The sequence below is a fragment of the Canis lupus genome, chromosome 31 (genome assembly GCF_003254725.2).
Source record: "Canis lupus dingo isolate Sandy chromosome 31, ASM325472v2, whole genome shotgun sequence".
NCBI classification, from domain to species: Eukaryota; Metazoa; Chordata; class Mammalia; order Carnivora; family Canidae; genus Canis; species Canis lupus.
Genome location: NC_064273.1, coordinates 2,195,294 through 2,210,562, shown reverse-complemented (window position 1 = coordinate 2,210,562; position 15,269 = coordinate 2,195,294). Strand labels below are relative to the sequence as shown.

General features: G+C 39.1%; 1 long non-coding RNA gene across 4 annotated transcripts in view; it reads left to right on the top strand.

The window, feature by feature from the left end:
- Nucleotides 1–15,269, top strand: part of LOC112661749 (uncharacterized) — a 66,006-nt gene continuing 50,737 nt past the window's right edge. Inside the window, exons 1-3 of one of the 4 annotated variants that reach the window (XR_003137930.3) lie at nucleotides 1–200; nucleotides 1,830–1,913; nucleotides 4,735–4,761. This is a non-coding gene — a long non-coding RNA (uncharacterized LOC112661749). The other 3 variants (XR_003137932.3, XR_003137931.3, XR_004811074.1) reach the window with 3 other exon arrangements.

The following is a 15,269-nucleotide window of genomic DNA, read 5'->3' as shown; positions in this document are numbered from 1 at the left end:
TTGAGGGAAAGAGAAATGAGTAGCTGAGACTGAAGCTGGTGAACCCCTGAAGAATTTAGCTAGTTTCTTTTTCTTTTTCTTTTCTTTTTTTTTTTTTTTTTCATTTAAGGAAAGTGGAATGCAGAAAACAATGATAAAGCAAAAGCGACAAAGGAGTGGAGGAGGCACCGAGAGAAAAAGGGCGATAAACACGTCCGCTGGTAAAGTGGGGAAATGAGGGAACAGAGAGGACTAGGGAAGCAGAGTCTAGGGAACGGCAGGCAGTGGCGTCGCGGCAGGGCCCGCGGGGTCGCCTGTCCTCCGTCCAAGAGGCCGGAGCGTCAGCGTGCAGTTTTCTAAAAAGCAGTTGGGTGGGCATTGAGGGCTATATTTAAATAAAAGGACTTACTTGACTTTATTATGTAATTAAAAAAAATCAGTGTATACAGGAAAACTGCGGGACCAGCAAAGTAAGGATTCTGGAGGCAGGGGTGGGAAGGGTCTCGGGAGGGGTGTGTGGGGTGCGGGGCGGCGGGGAGCGTCCCGGGGGGAGGGGAGCGGGGGGGAGGGGAGCGTCCCGGGGGGAGGGGTGCGGGGGGGAGGGGGTGCGGGAGGGGAGGGGAGCGGGGGCGGCGGGGAGCGTCCCGGGGGGAGGGGTGCGGGGGGCAGGGGGTGCGGGAGGGGAGGGGAGCGGGGGCGGCGGGGAGCGTCCCTGGGGCCGCGGGGGGCTGTGGCCAGGAGCGCGGGAGGCGAGCCTCGGGGGCCCTGGCCCGGGGTGGGGGGGGTGGGGGGGTGCGCCCCGGGGGGCGGGGATTGCTGAGCCGGTCTCGGGGCGGAAAGCTGCTCCGCGGCAGGGCGGGGGCCGGCAGGGGCCTTGCGGGTGGCGGCGGGGGGACTTGTGGGTGGGCAGGGGTGCAGGCGACGGCGGGACACCTTGCCCGGGGCGGCGGGGCGGCGGGGCGGCGGGGCCCGGGGCGCTGTAGGGGAAAGGCGGGTGGTGCGAGCTCGAGCCGCGGAGGCAGAAGCCCGGCGGGATTAGGGAGCGAGGTGGGTCGGGGACCCTGCCGCGCCGCGGACGCCGGGGCCCAGCTCCGCCCCAGCCGGGCTCGCCGGTGGTTGCCCCAGGATGAGGCGGGTGAAGACGACCCGGCGTCCGGTGGCTGTGGCTGGGCCCGGGCGGCTCAGCTTGGCCCGGGGCTGACCCTGGTCTCCGGACGAGGCCCCGTCGGGCTCCCCCTCCCCACGGGGCGGCCGCTTCTCTCTGCCTGTCTCTGCCTCTCTCTTTCCGTCTCTAATGAATAAATAAATAAATAAAATCTCAAAAAAAAAAATAGAAATTTTGATGGTTCAAAGGAAGGAAGAGGAAGAGGGAGGGTTTGTGATGTTTTGTTTTGTGTTTTTTAGGAAAGTGCAGAGTTCTGAAGTTCTCCCTTGACTTCTGACTCTGAAAGTTGGGAGGACAGAGAAGTGCTTATATTCCAACCTCTGTGACCCTCTCGGCTTATGATAATGGAGTGTATTATATATATATATATATATTTAATTTTTGTATTTAGAATACTTTGACGTTATAAAATATCTTTCTGACTTGGAAGAGACTGGCTTAGAAGAGGCCAACCAATTCTTTGAGATAGCAAATGGCCCACCTGGAATTGGTGATTGTGAAAACTAACCATTCTAGAGCCAAACCTACTCGACCTGGCCTATGCACTTCAGGAGATAAAATTCCTCTATGCGATCACCCTGGCACCGGGAACCGGGCAAGAGACCACACCTATGGCCCAAACTCAGTGGAATTATTCAAGCTAGCCAATTCTACACTGCTTAACCCATCCTGCCTTTTTTCTTAGCCCCAGCAAAGGCTCTGGTCTGAGGCTCTCCTGGGTTCCTGTCTTCATTCTCCTGACCACTTGTGCCCACCATTTCTAGGACACGTAAGCACTCATTCCCCCGCCCCCCAGCCTCTCCTCTGTCTCCTCTTGCGGCCACACCTGACTGACCATCTCACAAAAGAATACAAAACATGGGGTCAGCATGTATTCATTGCATTGCTTGTTTGCAAATCTAATAAATTGAAGTAAAAAAATTATTTTGGACTCTACCAATTTTCAGTGTTCACACAGACAAGGACTCTTGGTCTGACCTAACCCAAGCACTCATTTCTAATATAAAATCTGTCTGGGGCACCTGGGAGGCTCAGCCAGTTAAGCCTCTGACTCTTGATTGCCCCTTAGGTCATGATCTCAGGGTGGTGAGATTGAGCCTTTTCAACCAAACTACTTGGTTTTCCATCTTAAAATGAATTATGTTGACTCCTGCCTATGATCTATATGGAAAAAAAAATCTGTAAATTGCTTTGAGTAGCACTGACATTTTTAACAATAATTCTTCTAATCAATGAGCAGAGCATATCTTTACATTTATTTGTGTCATCTTCAATTTCTTTTGTTATGAAAAATTTATAATTATCTGTGTAATTACCAGGTCTTTTACTTCCTTGGTTAAATTTAGTCCTAGGTATTTTATTCTTTTTGAAGCAATTGTAAATAGAATTTATTTCTTTTTCTGATACGTTATTATTAGTGGATAGAGATGCAGCAGATTTTTGTATATTAATTTCGTATCCTGCAACCTTACTGAATTCATTTATTTTAATAAGATTTTTTAATTGTTTTTTTGAGTCTTTAAGGTTTCTATATAAAATATCATGTCATTTTTCAAAAAGTGACAGTTATAATTCTTTCTTTAATTTCCTTTTCTTGCCTAATTGCTTTCAGTAGGGCTTCCAATGCTATGTTGAATAAACGTGGCAAAAGTGTGCATCCTTGTCTCATTTCTAATCTTAGAAGAGAACCTGACGTTTGAGCATGATGTTAGCTATGGGTTTGTCATATAAGGCCTTTATTATGTTGGGGTACAGTCCCTCTATACCCACTTTATTAAGAATTTTTATCATAAATGGATGTTGAATGTTGTAAAATGCTTTTTTTATATATCTATTGAGATGCTCATAGGACTTTTCTTTCATTTGGAAATGTAGTTTGTCACATTGACTGATTTGCATATGTTGAACCATCTACGCTTCTCTGGAATAAATCCCACTTGATCAAAGTGTGTGGATTTTTTAATGTATTGTTGAATTTGCCTTGCTTATATTTTGATGAGGTAATTTGCATCTGTGTTCTTCAAGGATATTGGCCTGTAATTTTCTTCTCTTGCGGTGCTTTTTGTATCCTGGTTTTGCTATCAAGGTAATGCTGGTTTTGTGAGATAAGTTTGGAAATGTTTCCTCCTCTTGTTTTTTGGGTAAGAGGTTGAGAAGGATTAGTTAATAGTCTTTTATGATCCTGTGTATTTCTGCGGTATCAGTTGTAACTTTTTCTCTGATTTTGAATCCTCTTTTATTTTTCCCTTGTTGATTATAGCTAAAGGGTTGCCAATTTTATTTTTTCAAAAAGCATGCTTTTAATTTTATTGATCTTTTCTATTGTCTCTTTAGTCACTATTTCTTTTATTTCCACTCTGATCTTTGTGATTTCTTTTCATCTACTAACTTAAGGTCTTTTTTTTTTTTTTCTTATTCTAGTTCCTTGAGGTGTAAAGGTAGGTTGTTTACTTGAAATCTTTCTTATTTCTTGATGTAAGCCTTTAGTAGTGTGAATTTCCTTCTTAAAATTGCTTTTGTTACATCCCATAAGTTTTTATATGTTATACTTCCATTTTCTTTTTTCTTTTTTGGTAATATTTAATGTATGTATATATGTCTGTATATATTTATTTATAAAGAGAGAGTGCACATGCACACAAGCAGGGGTGGGGCAGAGGCAGAAGAAAGAATCTCAAGCAGACTCCACACTGAGTACAGAGCCTGATATGGGGCTCAATCCCACAGTCTTGAGATCATGGCTTGAGCTTAAATCAAGAGTTAGAGGTTTATCTGACTGAATCCCCCAGGGTGCCCCTGCATTTCTAATTTCATTTATCTCAAGATTTTTTTTAAGATTGATTGATTGATTGATTTTAATTTGAGGGGAGACTGTGTGCATGCATGTACCCAAGCCACGGGAGGGGCAGAGGGAGAGAAGCTGACTCTCTGGTGAGTGTGAGGCCCTCCAGGGGGCTCAATCTTATGAACCTGAGACCAAAACCTGATCCGAAACCAAGAGTCAGATGCTTAACTGAGTCACGCAGGTGCCCCTTATGATATTTTTTGATATCTCTTTAGATTTCTTCTTTGACCCATTGATTGTTCAGTAGCATGTTGTTTAATCTCCACATATTTGTGACTTTTTCAGTCTTCTACTTGTAATTGATTTCTAGTTTCTTACCTTTGTGGTCAGAAAGATACTTGATATGATTTCAACTTTCTTAATTTAATTAATACTTGTTTTTGTCGCCTAACATATGATCTGTCCTGGAGGATGGTCTGTGAGCACTTAAGAAGAATTTGTATTCCGTTGCCTTGGATGGAATGTTCTGGTGAAATCTAAGTCCATCTGATCTAACATGTCATTTATGGCCAATGTTTCTTCATTGATTTTCTGTCTGGATGATCTATACATCGATGAAAATGGAGTATTAAAGTCCTCTACTCTTATTGTATTGCAATCTATTTCTCTCTGTAGATCTCTTAATATTTGCTTTATATATTTAGGTGTTCCTATGGCAAGTCCATAAATATTTACAAATGTTATATCCTCTTGTTAGATTTAACCTTTGTCATTATCTAATGACCTTCTTTGTCTTTTATTACAGTATTTGTCTGAACGTCTGTTTTGTACAGTGAGTATGCTGTTTTGTGTGGTATAAATATAGTTACTTCAAGCTTTCTTTTGTTTTCCATTTGCATGGAAAATCTTTTGCCATCCCTATATCTTCAATCTGTGTATGTCCTTATTTCTGATGGTAGTATATCCATTAACAAATTTTTGTTAGTTATTGCATGCATTTGTCCATACTTTTAAATTGTGCATGCAGAATTGGTGAACTTTATTATAAATACATTGTACCCCAAAGAAGCTGATTAAAAATATTACTTATAGGATAAAGTATATGACAAATCATACCAGGTTAATTATTTTATCTACATAGAAAACTATCACTTTCCTTCATCATACCATATTCAAGAATAAATTTTAGGTAGATTAAAGAGGAAGAGATCATGGTACTAGGGAAAATAATTCAGAAGTATTTTCTTTCATCCATAAAGTTTTAATGAAAGAGTTGGAGAGCAGAGCTGAAAGTAAGACTAAAAAGACAGGAGAGAAAAGACATGAAGAAAATATGAAAAATAGGTTATATTATGATTGTCAGATAAGTGGATATTACAGTATGATTTGCCCTTTCTGTACTCTAAAATAGTAAGACTAAATAATAACAGTTCTACTTTTTAAATTAAAAAAAAAGATTTTTATTTATTTATTTGACTGAGCGATAGTGAAAGTGAGAGCATCAGCAGGGCAGAGGGCAAGGGAGAAGCAGGCTCTCCACGAGCAGAAGCCTGCTGCAGAACTTGATGCCAGGACCTTGGAATCATGACCCTAGCTGAAGGTAGACACTTGACTGACCAAGCCATCCGGGTGCCCCAATAATAACAGTTTTAAAAAGAAGCAAAACGAGGCAGAAGTACAGGTAAAAAGTTTGAAAATAAGTGTGACAGTTAAGCAGAGGAATACCGATAGCCAAACATAATTATTCATTTATTATCAAGGATTAATCCCTCTTGAAGGACAATAAATAATATAGGATATCATCATACTGTAAGTAACTATGTTTTTCAGCGAATTTCCAAGAGTAAAACAAATTTGCTGTAACAAATTATGTTTTCTAGCCATGGCCACCACAATATTTCTAGTCCAATATCACACTTCCTTTCACAGACAAATGGTACCTGTGGCCCCTCCTCTTAAATCTGGAAGGGGGCTTGTGAGTGCTCCGACCTGCAGAGCATGATGGAAGCCATACTATTTAAATTCCAAGGCAAAGTAATACTGAAGCTACAACTTCCCCTTGGGTAACTCTTGGACCGCTTTGGAGCCTGAGAAGCCACGTACCAATGCCAACTACCTTGAAGCTGATGTATTGCTAAAATACAAAGAAATAAAGAGAGATAACCAAGGAATCCTTAGCCATTCTGGTGCTCAGTCAAGCCTTCCTAGCCAAGGCTTTGTATCCCAGACCCTGTCGTGTGAATAGATGAGATTTTGAATGATTACAGACTTCAGGCTTCAAGCTGTCCCTGCTGATACAAAGTGGAGCAGAAACAAGTAGTCCTGCTGAGGGGCCAGCCCAGGAACCAGATCCAGGAGCAAAATGGTTATTTTACACCACTAAGTTTTAGGGTTTTGTGTGCAGCATTAGCTATCCAAAGCATTTTCCTAAAAATGGACGGTAGGTAGAATATTTAAAAGGAAATTCCATCAAATGAGGAAAGACACTAAGTTCTTTTTGGTAAAGTGTCACAGGGCAGTGGACATTTCATGTTTGTATCTTCAGACAACATATACATTGCAGAAGAGAAGCCCAGGAAAGCGATCCAGAGGAGTTGTAAATAGGGAAGACATTAGGTTAAAAATTATCTCTCAAGAAGGTGTATATGATGTACTTTCATATTTCCAAGAGGTGCTCACTCCTGACTAAACGTTCCAAATCATCTGGAAGGTGATATCAAACAGAATTCTTACAGTGTATTTTTGTTTGTTTATTTTCTATTTCCCATCAACACCAACCTACTTGTTCAAGTTAATGTTATCAATAATAATTCATACTTGTTCTGTCAATTTTATGTAGGATGTGTAACTTCAGGGCGGTCACAAGTTAAATGTTAAGTTGGAACTCAGAATGGTTAAACTGATCTTTTTCTTGCCTTCACAAAAGTGGAAGCTGTTTAATACAACTGTTTTTGAAGATTTACTTTTAAAGGGACACCTGGGTAGCTCAGCGGTTGAGCATCTGCCTTCGGCTCAGAGTGTGGTCCTGGGGTCCTGGGATCCAGTCCCACATAGGGCTCCCCACAGGGAGCCTGCTTGTCCCTCTGACTGTGTCTGCCTCTCTCACTCTCTGTGTCTCTCATGAATAAATGAAGAAAATCTGTATAAATCAATCAATCAATCAAAGATTTACTTTTAAAAAATTAATTCACAAATGTTCTCTGAAAACTTGCTAGATTAGGAGCCATCATGCAAATATTCATGATAGAAAGATACTGCCCTGAAAGATATAAATATCTAGAAGCAAGAGTAAGACATTTTAACCTAAAACACACATATTTAAATAAATAAATAAAATGTGGACCAGGGTATGGCAAATGTTGCAATAACATAGAAACTGAAAAATGATAGTATCTGTTAAGTCAATGAAGGAAGCTTTTCCATGGTATTAGCTTATAATATATAAACATTGTTGATTGACCAAGAGAATATTTTAGATAAAGTAAACATTTTAGATAGAATATTTTAAATAGAGTTTGTGCACACTCATAAAGTTGAAGAAGCATAGAGCATAGCTGGAAAGACTGTGTAGTTGAATTTACTTTGATAAGTACATGCATTCCGAGGTAAGAATATTAGATTTTATCTTTTGGTAAAATTTCCTTTGATGGTTTGAAGATAGAGTAAGCATGATAAAAACCGTATTTTAGAAATGTATACTTTTATATTAAGGATAAATCTGAAATCTAGAATAAAAATTTACAAGTAGGAGATACATATGTGTGTGTTTATATTGTGAATAAAAGTGGTATATGGTATACTTTCAGTTTAAAATCATGGAGTGAAGATTTGTTGTCATCTCCTAAACAGAGCTAGTGAAAATAAGGGAAACAATAAGCAGAGGTAATAAAAAACAAAACAAAGTTGATTTTAACCAGAATTGGGAAGCACCAGCGCCTGCAGCATCAATACATGAAAAATGTATTGAAAGAGCGTGTCAGACTTTGGCCAGGTTCACCAAGCGACTAGGTTTTCTAAACTACAAGGCACAAACTGAGGAGTAAATCAACTTATTTTGAACAAACAGATCAACAGATCATAGAATAGAAGCTTGTTGTAGAAATCTCCTGAATTTTGATTGACAATATTTAAGTTAGAGAAGAAGCCAGAAATCATGCAGACATTCCATCACTGCAAAAGCTAGCCTTTAGTGTGACAAATTAGAGAGACTAGGGGTTGCAAACAGCCTTGCTGCTGCCAATATTTGTCAGCTGAAGTTAAATAAGAACTTAATCATCCCCCCGCCCCCCCCCACACACACACATATGCGCACGCATGCACGTTCCTTTCCTCCCACCTAGCCTCCCTTGTCACAGGGGAATGATTTGGGCTCTCTAGAATACATTCACTCTTCTCCTCATAGGGATACTTTGGCGTGGGTGTCTTTCATTTGTAGTCTCTATGGTCCAGGTAAAGCTATTTCCATCTTTGGCTTTAGAGTTGAGAATGTTAGCCTGGCATCCCCTCCACCCCCATCTCCAGACATTGTTGTTTGTTTAGGAATGACCTATCACACAAGACAATAAATAAATTAGATTGAATTTCAGAAATTTTGTAAGTGAAAGCTAGGAAGTAAAATACTGTCCCTTTCTCATCTTGTGATTTGGGAATTTTATTATTTCTATGTACCAGATATTCAACTACAGTTTCTTAAGAAAATAAGGTTTATTTTTCTTTTGTGACTACTAGAGCATAAAAGAAAACAAGTCAAGTGCAAGCACAGTCATTACAAGACTTAGGAACCTAGGCTACAGCCAGCTCCATTCTCTGTTCTCCTTATTATGTGGCTCTTATGATCATAGAATGTTTGCTCCATCTGCAGGCAGAAAGAAGGAGGAAGGGGAAGGAGTTAAGACTTGGGTCAACTCAATCTATTCAGTTATTCCAGGAAAATAGTATCATTCCTGGACCACATCCAGTAGGAATCTTCCTTTTTCATTTTAAGAACTGGCTCATATAGTCACTCCTCAGGGTCACTCAGTCTGGAAACACAAATAATGCTCAACTGGACACATTGCATCTCTAAACCAAACAGCACTTCTATTAATAAAGGAGAAAGGGAAAATAGCCATTGAATAGTTAATACATTTTCTGTTGGATTTGGTGAGAGGAGTATTAAAGCCTAGAACTCATGCAAATAGAAGAAATCTAAAAGAAAACAGGACTGAGTAACCTCCTGATGCAGGCAGGCTGGGTTTCATAACCCAAAGGAGGGGTCCCACAGGACCAGCCAAGAGGGTCTGTGGCTTCATGCAGAAAATCTTCATTCATGATAGAAATCATTCATGATAGAAATCAAACATGAGCTGGAGGAAGTAGAAACAGAGTTTATTGAATAGTGCAGGTGAGGGATGCATGGGTGGCTCAGTGGTTGAGCTTCTGCCTTCGGCTCAAGGGTGTGATCCTAGGGTCCAGGATCAAGTCCCACATTGGGATTCCTGCATGGAGCCTGCTTCTCCCTCTGCCTATGTCTCTGCCTGTCCCTCTCTCTGTGTGTGTTTCTAATGAATGAGTAAATAAAATCTTTAAAAAATGAATAGTGTGGGAGACTCAGAAAGGAAAATGAGTCTCATTGTTGCTTGGAGCTAGGGCCTTATATTGGAAAAGGGTCTAGGGGATGTGTTCCTTCAGGAATCTAGCGTAGGATATAATCAAAGGCAAGGGTCAAGTAAACAAGTAAACAATAGGTACTATTCTGTAAATTACTGAAAGTAGGGATATTGATGCCAGTGTCAGCTGAGGTTTATCTGAAGATAATGTCCTGGAATGTGTTCTGGATCTGGCTCTTCTTAGGTCTTATCAGGTGTTTGGGGCCTAAGACAAAACTCAGAGAATGATTAACTTTCTTTTTTCCCCCTAGAAGTGGGAACATAATATCTTTGGCTTACTCAGAGGCAAAATACATTGGAACATGAGTGAATGAAGCATAGTAGAAAAACAGTAGAGTTGGAACCTTTCTAGAAATGGAGTCCCTTCAGCTCCCTTACTGCACTCTAACTCCAGCCAAGTTCTGATGACTCTGATAATCTGGCTCCTGTGTCCTGGTCAGCCCTACCATAGAACTGTCAGACCCTGAATAAGAGGAATTCAGATAATTCCTTAATCCAGTTGAGTGTGTATGTGTGCACGCACGTGTGTGTGTGTGTGCATGTGTGTGTGTGTGTATTTCCTTACAACTGGATAGGTCCAAAAATAGCAGACCCACATTGTGCTATAGACTTCTGCCTATACCAGAGTAGCACCAGGCTACACTGGAGATGCTCATGAGAAAATGACAAGGCTTTAAGTTCAATGTCCCTGGGTTTTATTTAATCTCTCATCACCCTAACTCACCACTCTACTTCCTACTTTATTGTAAACTTTTGCAAAGAGCTTTTCTTGGAAAAACTTTTCAGATTCATAAGAAGAAATAAAAAGAGCAGTATCATGGCAAAAATAATTGAAAATAAGATGTGAAAATGGGTTTAGCCTCCAAAAGATGTTTATGAACATACTAGAAAAATAATTGAAAATAAGATGTGAAAATGGGTTTAGCTTCCAAAAGAAGTTTATGAACATACTAGAAACATACTAGAGAGAGTATACCATAAAGCAGGTGAAATTCAGTGTACACATTTGGTCATTATGTTAAGCAAATTGAAGTAAATATCAATGAAACCTCTTTATAAAACAAGATAGCATAGTGAGATACAAAGACTTAAGAAAAAGTGAGACAATGCAAAGAAATGAAAGATTATGTGACAAAATTAATATATTCATGTTTTTATATGAATTTCATTGGAAGTACATAAAGGGAAATATATCCTCCTAAAAATAGTTAGGGAGATAAAGGAGATAGTTAAGAAAATTGAGCCAAGTGAAATGTAAAAGAAAATTTAAAAAAAAGATTTTGGAAGAAACTAATAATTATGTGTAATAGAAAAAGATGATCTAACAAAGGTATTATTGCCGACCCTATTAAAGAAAGCAAAATAAGTAGAATGGGATAAATGAAAGCAGAAACAAATATTTTTCAAAGAGACAATTTAAGAAAATTTGCGTAAGATAAATGAAAACTTGAAGCTACATACTGAAACTATAAGGAAGTTTAGGGGGAAAAAGTAGGGGAAAAATGAAGATCAATTAATATAAGTATACTTCAAAAAGAAAATATATTTTTTATGTCACTCAGAGGGAAAATGTAATTTGACTATAAGTTGGAATAAGGCTGGGTTCAGAGCACGTGTATAACAACATGACAATTAGAAAATGAAGAAGCATTGTTCCAAGGTCATCAGGGAAGTAAAGTGGAATTCTAAAAAGAATTTTAGATTGAGCTAACGTCTTACTCAAGCATGAGAACAACAGAAAACTTTAAAAAGTCAGGAAACCTGCCCCTAGTAAGCCAATTGAGAGGACAAGCTTTAGGAAAGAGATGAATTAGGGCAGCTTGATAAAATTAGTGAACTTTAAAATCTTTATTAATTCCAATTAAGCAACACAGTTTTGGCAATTAAGATGACAGAATCATGGTTAAGCATAGTTCTGGTGTCAGACTGTTCAGATCGCAGCCTGGGCTCTGCCCCTGACAGCCCTGTGACCTACTACTTGACATCTGCATAGAGACGTGTGCCAGGGGGTTCCTGCCACAGAGGGTTGCTTAACAACATTAGACTACTGAGTCAGGCACTTGGAGTACTTAGAACAGTGCTTGGCACATGTTATCCCCTGGAAAAGTAGTCTTAACTAAAATAGAGAGTAGTGTTTAATAGGTGCTAAGTCTCTAAGACTTTGTGGGTTCAAATCTTGGTTCATACCCAGTTCTTTAGAAAAGAGAATCTAACATTCCAGTTTTACGTCTTACTCCCTTGGAGTCTCTGAAATAAAAATAGACTTAAATTAACCCACTGATATGAATTATGCTATTTTTCTCCAACTTGGAATAAAGAAGTGACTACAAAATTATTTCTTAAACTGCATGTATATCTAAGGTGTGTGTACGTGTGTGTGGTTGTTTTAATGATATAAAGATCTTTGCCTTATATTACTTTAAAAGCCATTTATAATGTTCAGTGTATATTTCAATGTCACTAATGTTCTCTTGGATATACTATAATTTATTTTACTATGATCCTTTTTTGAGATCTTCATTCTTTGTGATTTTAAAGAATGTTGTAATAATCTTTTAGTGACGTTTGTAAGTCCATCCATTCTTACGTCTTTTGAATAAATTCTTAGAAGTAGAATTGCTGTCTCAAATGGATTATTTCACTGCTTTGATAATTATTTTATTTATTTATTTATTTATTTATTTATTTATTTATTTGTTTATGTTTGTATTTTCTTCCATCTTATTTTTTTACAGCGTAGAGAATGGTTAGAATATGTTAAATCTATGGTCTCTCTTTTTTTTTTAATTTCAGTTTGGAATTTATTTTCTATTCTTTTTTTTTTTATTGGAGTTCAATTTGCCAACATATAGCATAACAGCCTGCTCATCCCCTCAAGTGCCCCTCTCAGTGCCCATCACCCAGTCACCCCCCCCCCACCTCCCTTTCTACCATCCCTTGTTCGTTTCCCAGAGTTAGGAGTCTCTCATGTTCTGTCTCCCTTTCTGATATTTCCCACTCATTTTCTCTCCTTTCCCCTTTATTTCCTTTCAATATTTTTTATATTCTCCAAATGAATGAGACCATATAATGAGAGACAAGATTCTGTCAAAATCCAAGAGGAGAACACAGGCAACTCCCTTTTTGAACTCAGCCACAGTAACTTCTTGCAAGATACATCCACGAAGGCAAGAGAAACAAAAGCAAAAATGAACTATTGGGACTTCATCAAGATAAGAAGCTTTTGCACAGCAAAGGATACAGTCAACAAAACCAAAAGACAACCTACAGAATGGGAGAAGATATTGGCAAATGACGTATCAGATAAAGGGCTAGTTTCCAAGATCTATAAAGAACTTATTAAACTCAACAGCAAAGAATCCAATCATGAAATGAGCAAAAGACATCAACAGAAATCTCACAGAGGAAGACATAGACATGGCCAACAAGCACTTGAGAAAATGCTCCGCATCACTGGCTATCAGGGAAATACAAATGAAAACCACAATGAGATCCCACCTCACACCAGTGAGAATGGGGAAAATTAACAAGGCAGGAAACCACAAATGTTGGAGAGGATGCGGAGAAAAGGGAACCCTGTTACACTGTTGGTGGGAATGTGAACTGGTGCAGCCACTCTGGAAAACTGTGTGGAGGTTCCTCAAAGAGTTAAAAATAGACCTGCCCTACGACCCAGCAATTGCCCTGCTGGGGATTTACCCCAAAGATACAGATGCAATGAAACGCCGGGACACCTGCACCCCGATGTTTCTAGCAGTAATGTCCACAATAGCCAAACTGTGCAAGGAGCCTCGGTGTCCATCGAAAGATGAATGGATAATGAAGATGTGGTCTATGTATACAATGGAATATTCCTCAGCTATTAGAAATGACAAATACCCACCATTTGTTTCCACGTGGATGGAACTGAAGGGTATTATGCTGAGTGAAATAAGTCCATCGAAGAAGGACAAACATTACATAGTCTCATTCATTTGGGGAAGATAATTAATTTTTAAAATATTTCATTTATTTATTCATGAGAGACACACACAGAGAGAGAGGCAGAGACACAGGCAGAGAGAGAAGCAGGGTCCCTGCAGGAAGCCTGATGTGGAACTGGTTCCCAGGACTCTAGGATCCTGCCCTGAGCCCCTGAGCCAAAGGCAGGCGCTCAACTGCTGAGCCACCCAGGCGTCCCTTGATAATTAATTTTAGAATATTATTCATAAAAGTTATAGTAACTTATGTTCCTTTAGTACTTAGAGTCTCTATTTATATCTCTGCCAAAAATCACTATCAGTATTAGTTTTTTAAGTTGAAAGTGATATTTTATTACTTGATTTTGCATATCATTTGTTACCTATAAGACCATATAAAATAAATGTTAAACACAGGAGTTGAGAGCCAGAAATTTTTACATTCAAATCCTGGATTTGCCAGTTTCTGGCAATGTGTCCTTATGTAAGTTAATCTCATTGATACTCAGTTTCTGCATCTGTGAAATAGGAAAATTATTATGCCTAAACCGGCCAAGTGGTTTTAGAAGCTTTCATTGATATCTTGCATGTTGAGGTACTTGTACATATGGTATATGATTAATAATTTGTATCTAATGTAATGTATCATTCATATATTAATAATAGATATATTTTAGGTAGAGGGCATTATTCATATTCATACTTTTTTAATGAGGTGTTTGTCGTACCCTCTTCTCTGTTTTTGTTTGTTTTTAGAGGGAGACTTGTTCTATGCAAATTGACCTCCAGGAGATTGGGTTGCCACCTGCTAGCTTTCAGTTTGCTGTGACTTTTTTTTTTTTCCCCCCTATGGCTCCCAGAAAAACTGCTTTGGGAAACCTCTGTTGTCACTGCCAAGCAGTGGTTGTTTCCCACATCTGTGCCTATCCTGGCTTTTCCCTCTTCTCTGCTTATTCCCTATAATCCGGCTTTCTCTGGGAGGGCAACAGTGAGTGTGGCCTCACTGTCTTCTTTCTATCTGGTCCCATCTGTACTGCATCTAATGGAAATTAATCCATATTCCTGGCAAGAGTATGCTATTATTTCCTAGTTCCTAGTTCTGATGTGGATGTCTTTCTTCCAGGATTGGTTCATAAAGAACTTGTATTCATGTTGATACCTAACTACAAGTTAATCCAGGAAATATATTCAATCAATGTTTATAAATACTGGTTTTGTCAACTTATTGACGTGTTCCCCTCCAGAGAAACAATTAATTTGGCATGAATTCTTCAGATATTCTTGGCTAGCATCCAGGTGTTTAAAAATAAGTAGATAAAAATACGCAGAAGCATGTTTAATTTTGTGTCATCTTTGAACTCATTTATATGTTCTCTGTTTAACCGACATTCTATTGAGTGTAAATCTTTTATTACTTTTGTTTTTCTTTATCAGAACTAGAAGAGAATGCTCTTATTAGACATTTAGTTCTCTACCCAGAAGTGCCTCCAAGTGAGGAAAAAGTTCACTATGATACATGACGTGATTTCTAACAAATTGGTAATTAAGATCTGTTGTTCTCTATTTGTGTGATGAATGGGAAACAAGAGTACTGAAGCTTTATTCAAACATCACAATTATTGTAGGTAGTATAAATTTTACTTAGCTCTTTTAATATCTTCTCTTACTGTTTTGTAATTTTTCTATAAAAAGAAGGGGAGGGCAGCCCCGGTGGCTCAGCGGTTTAGCTCCTT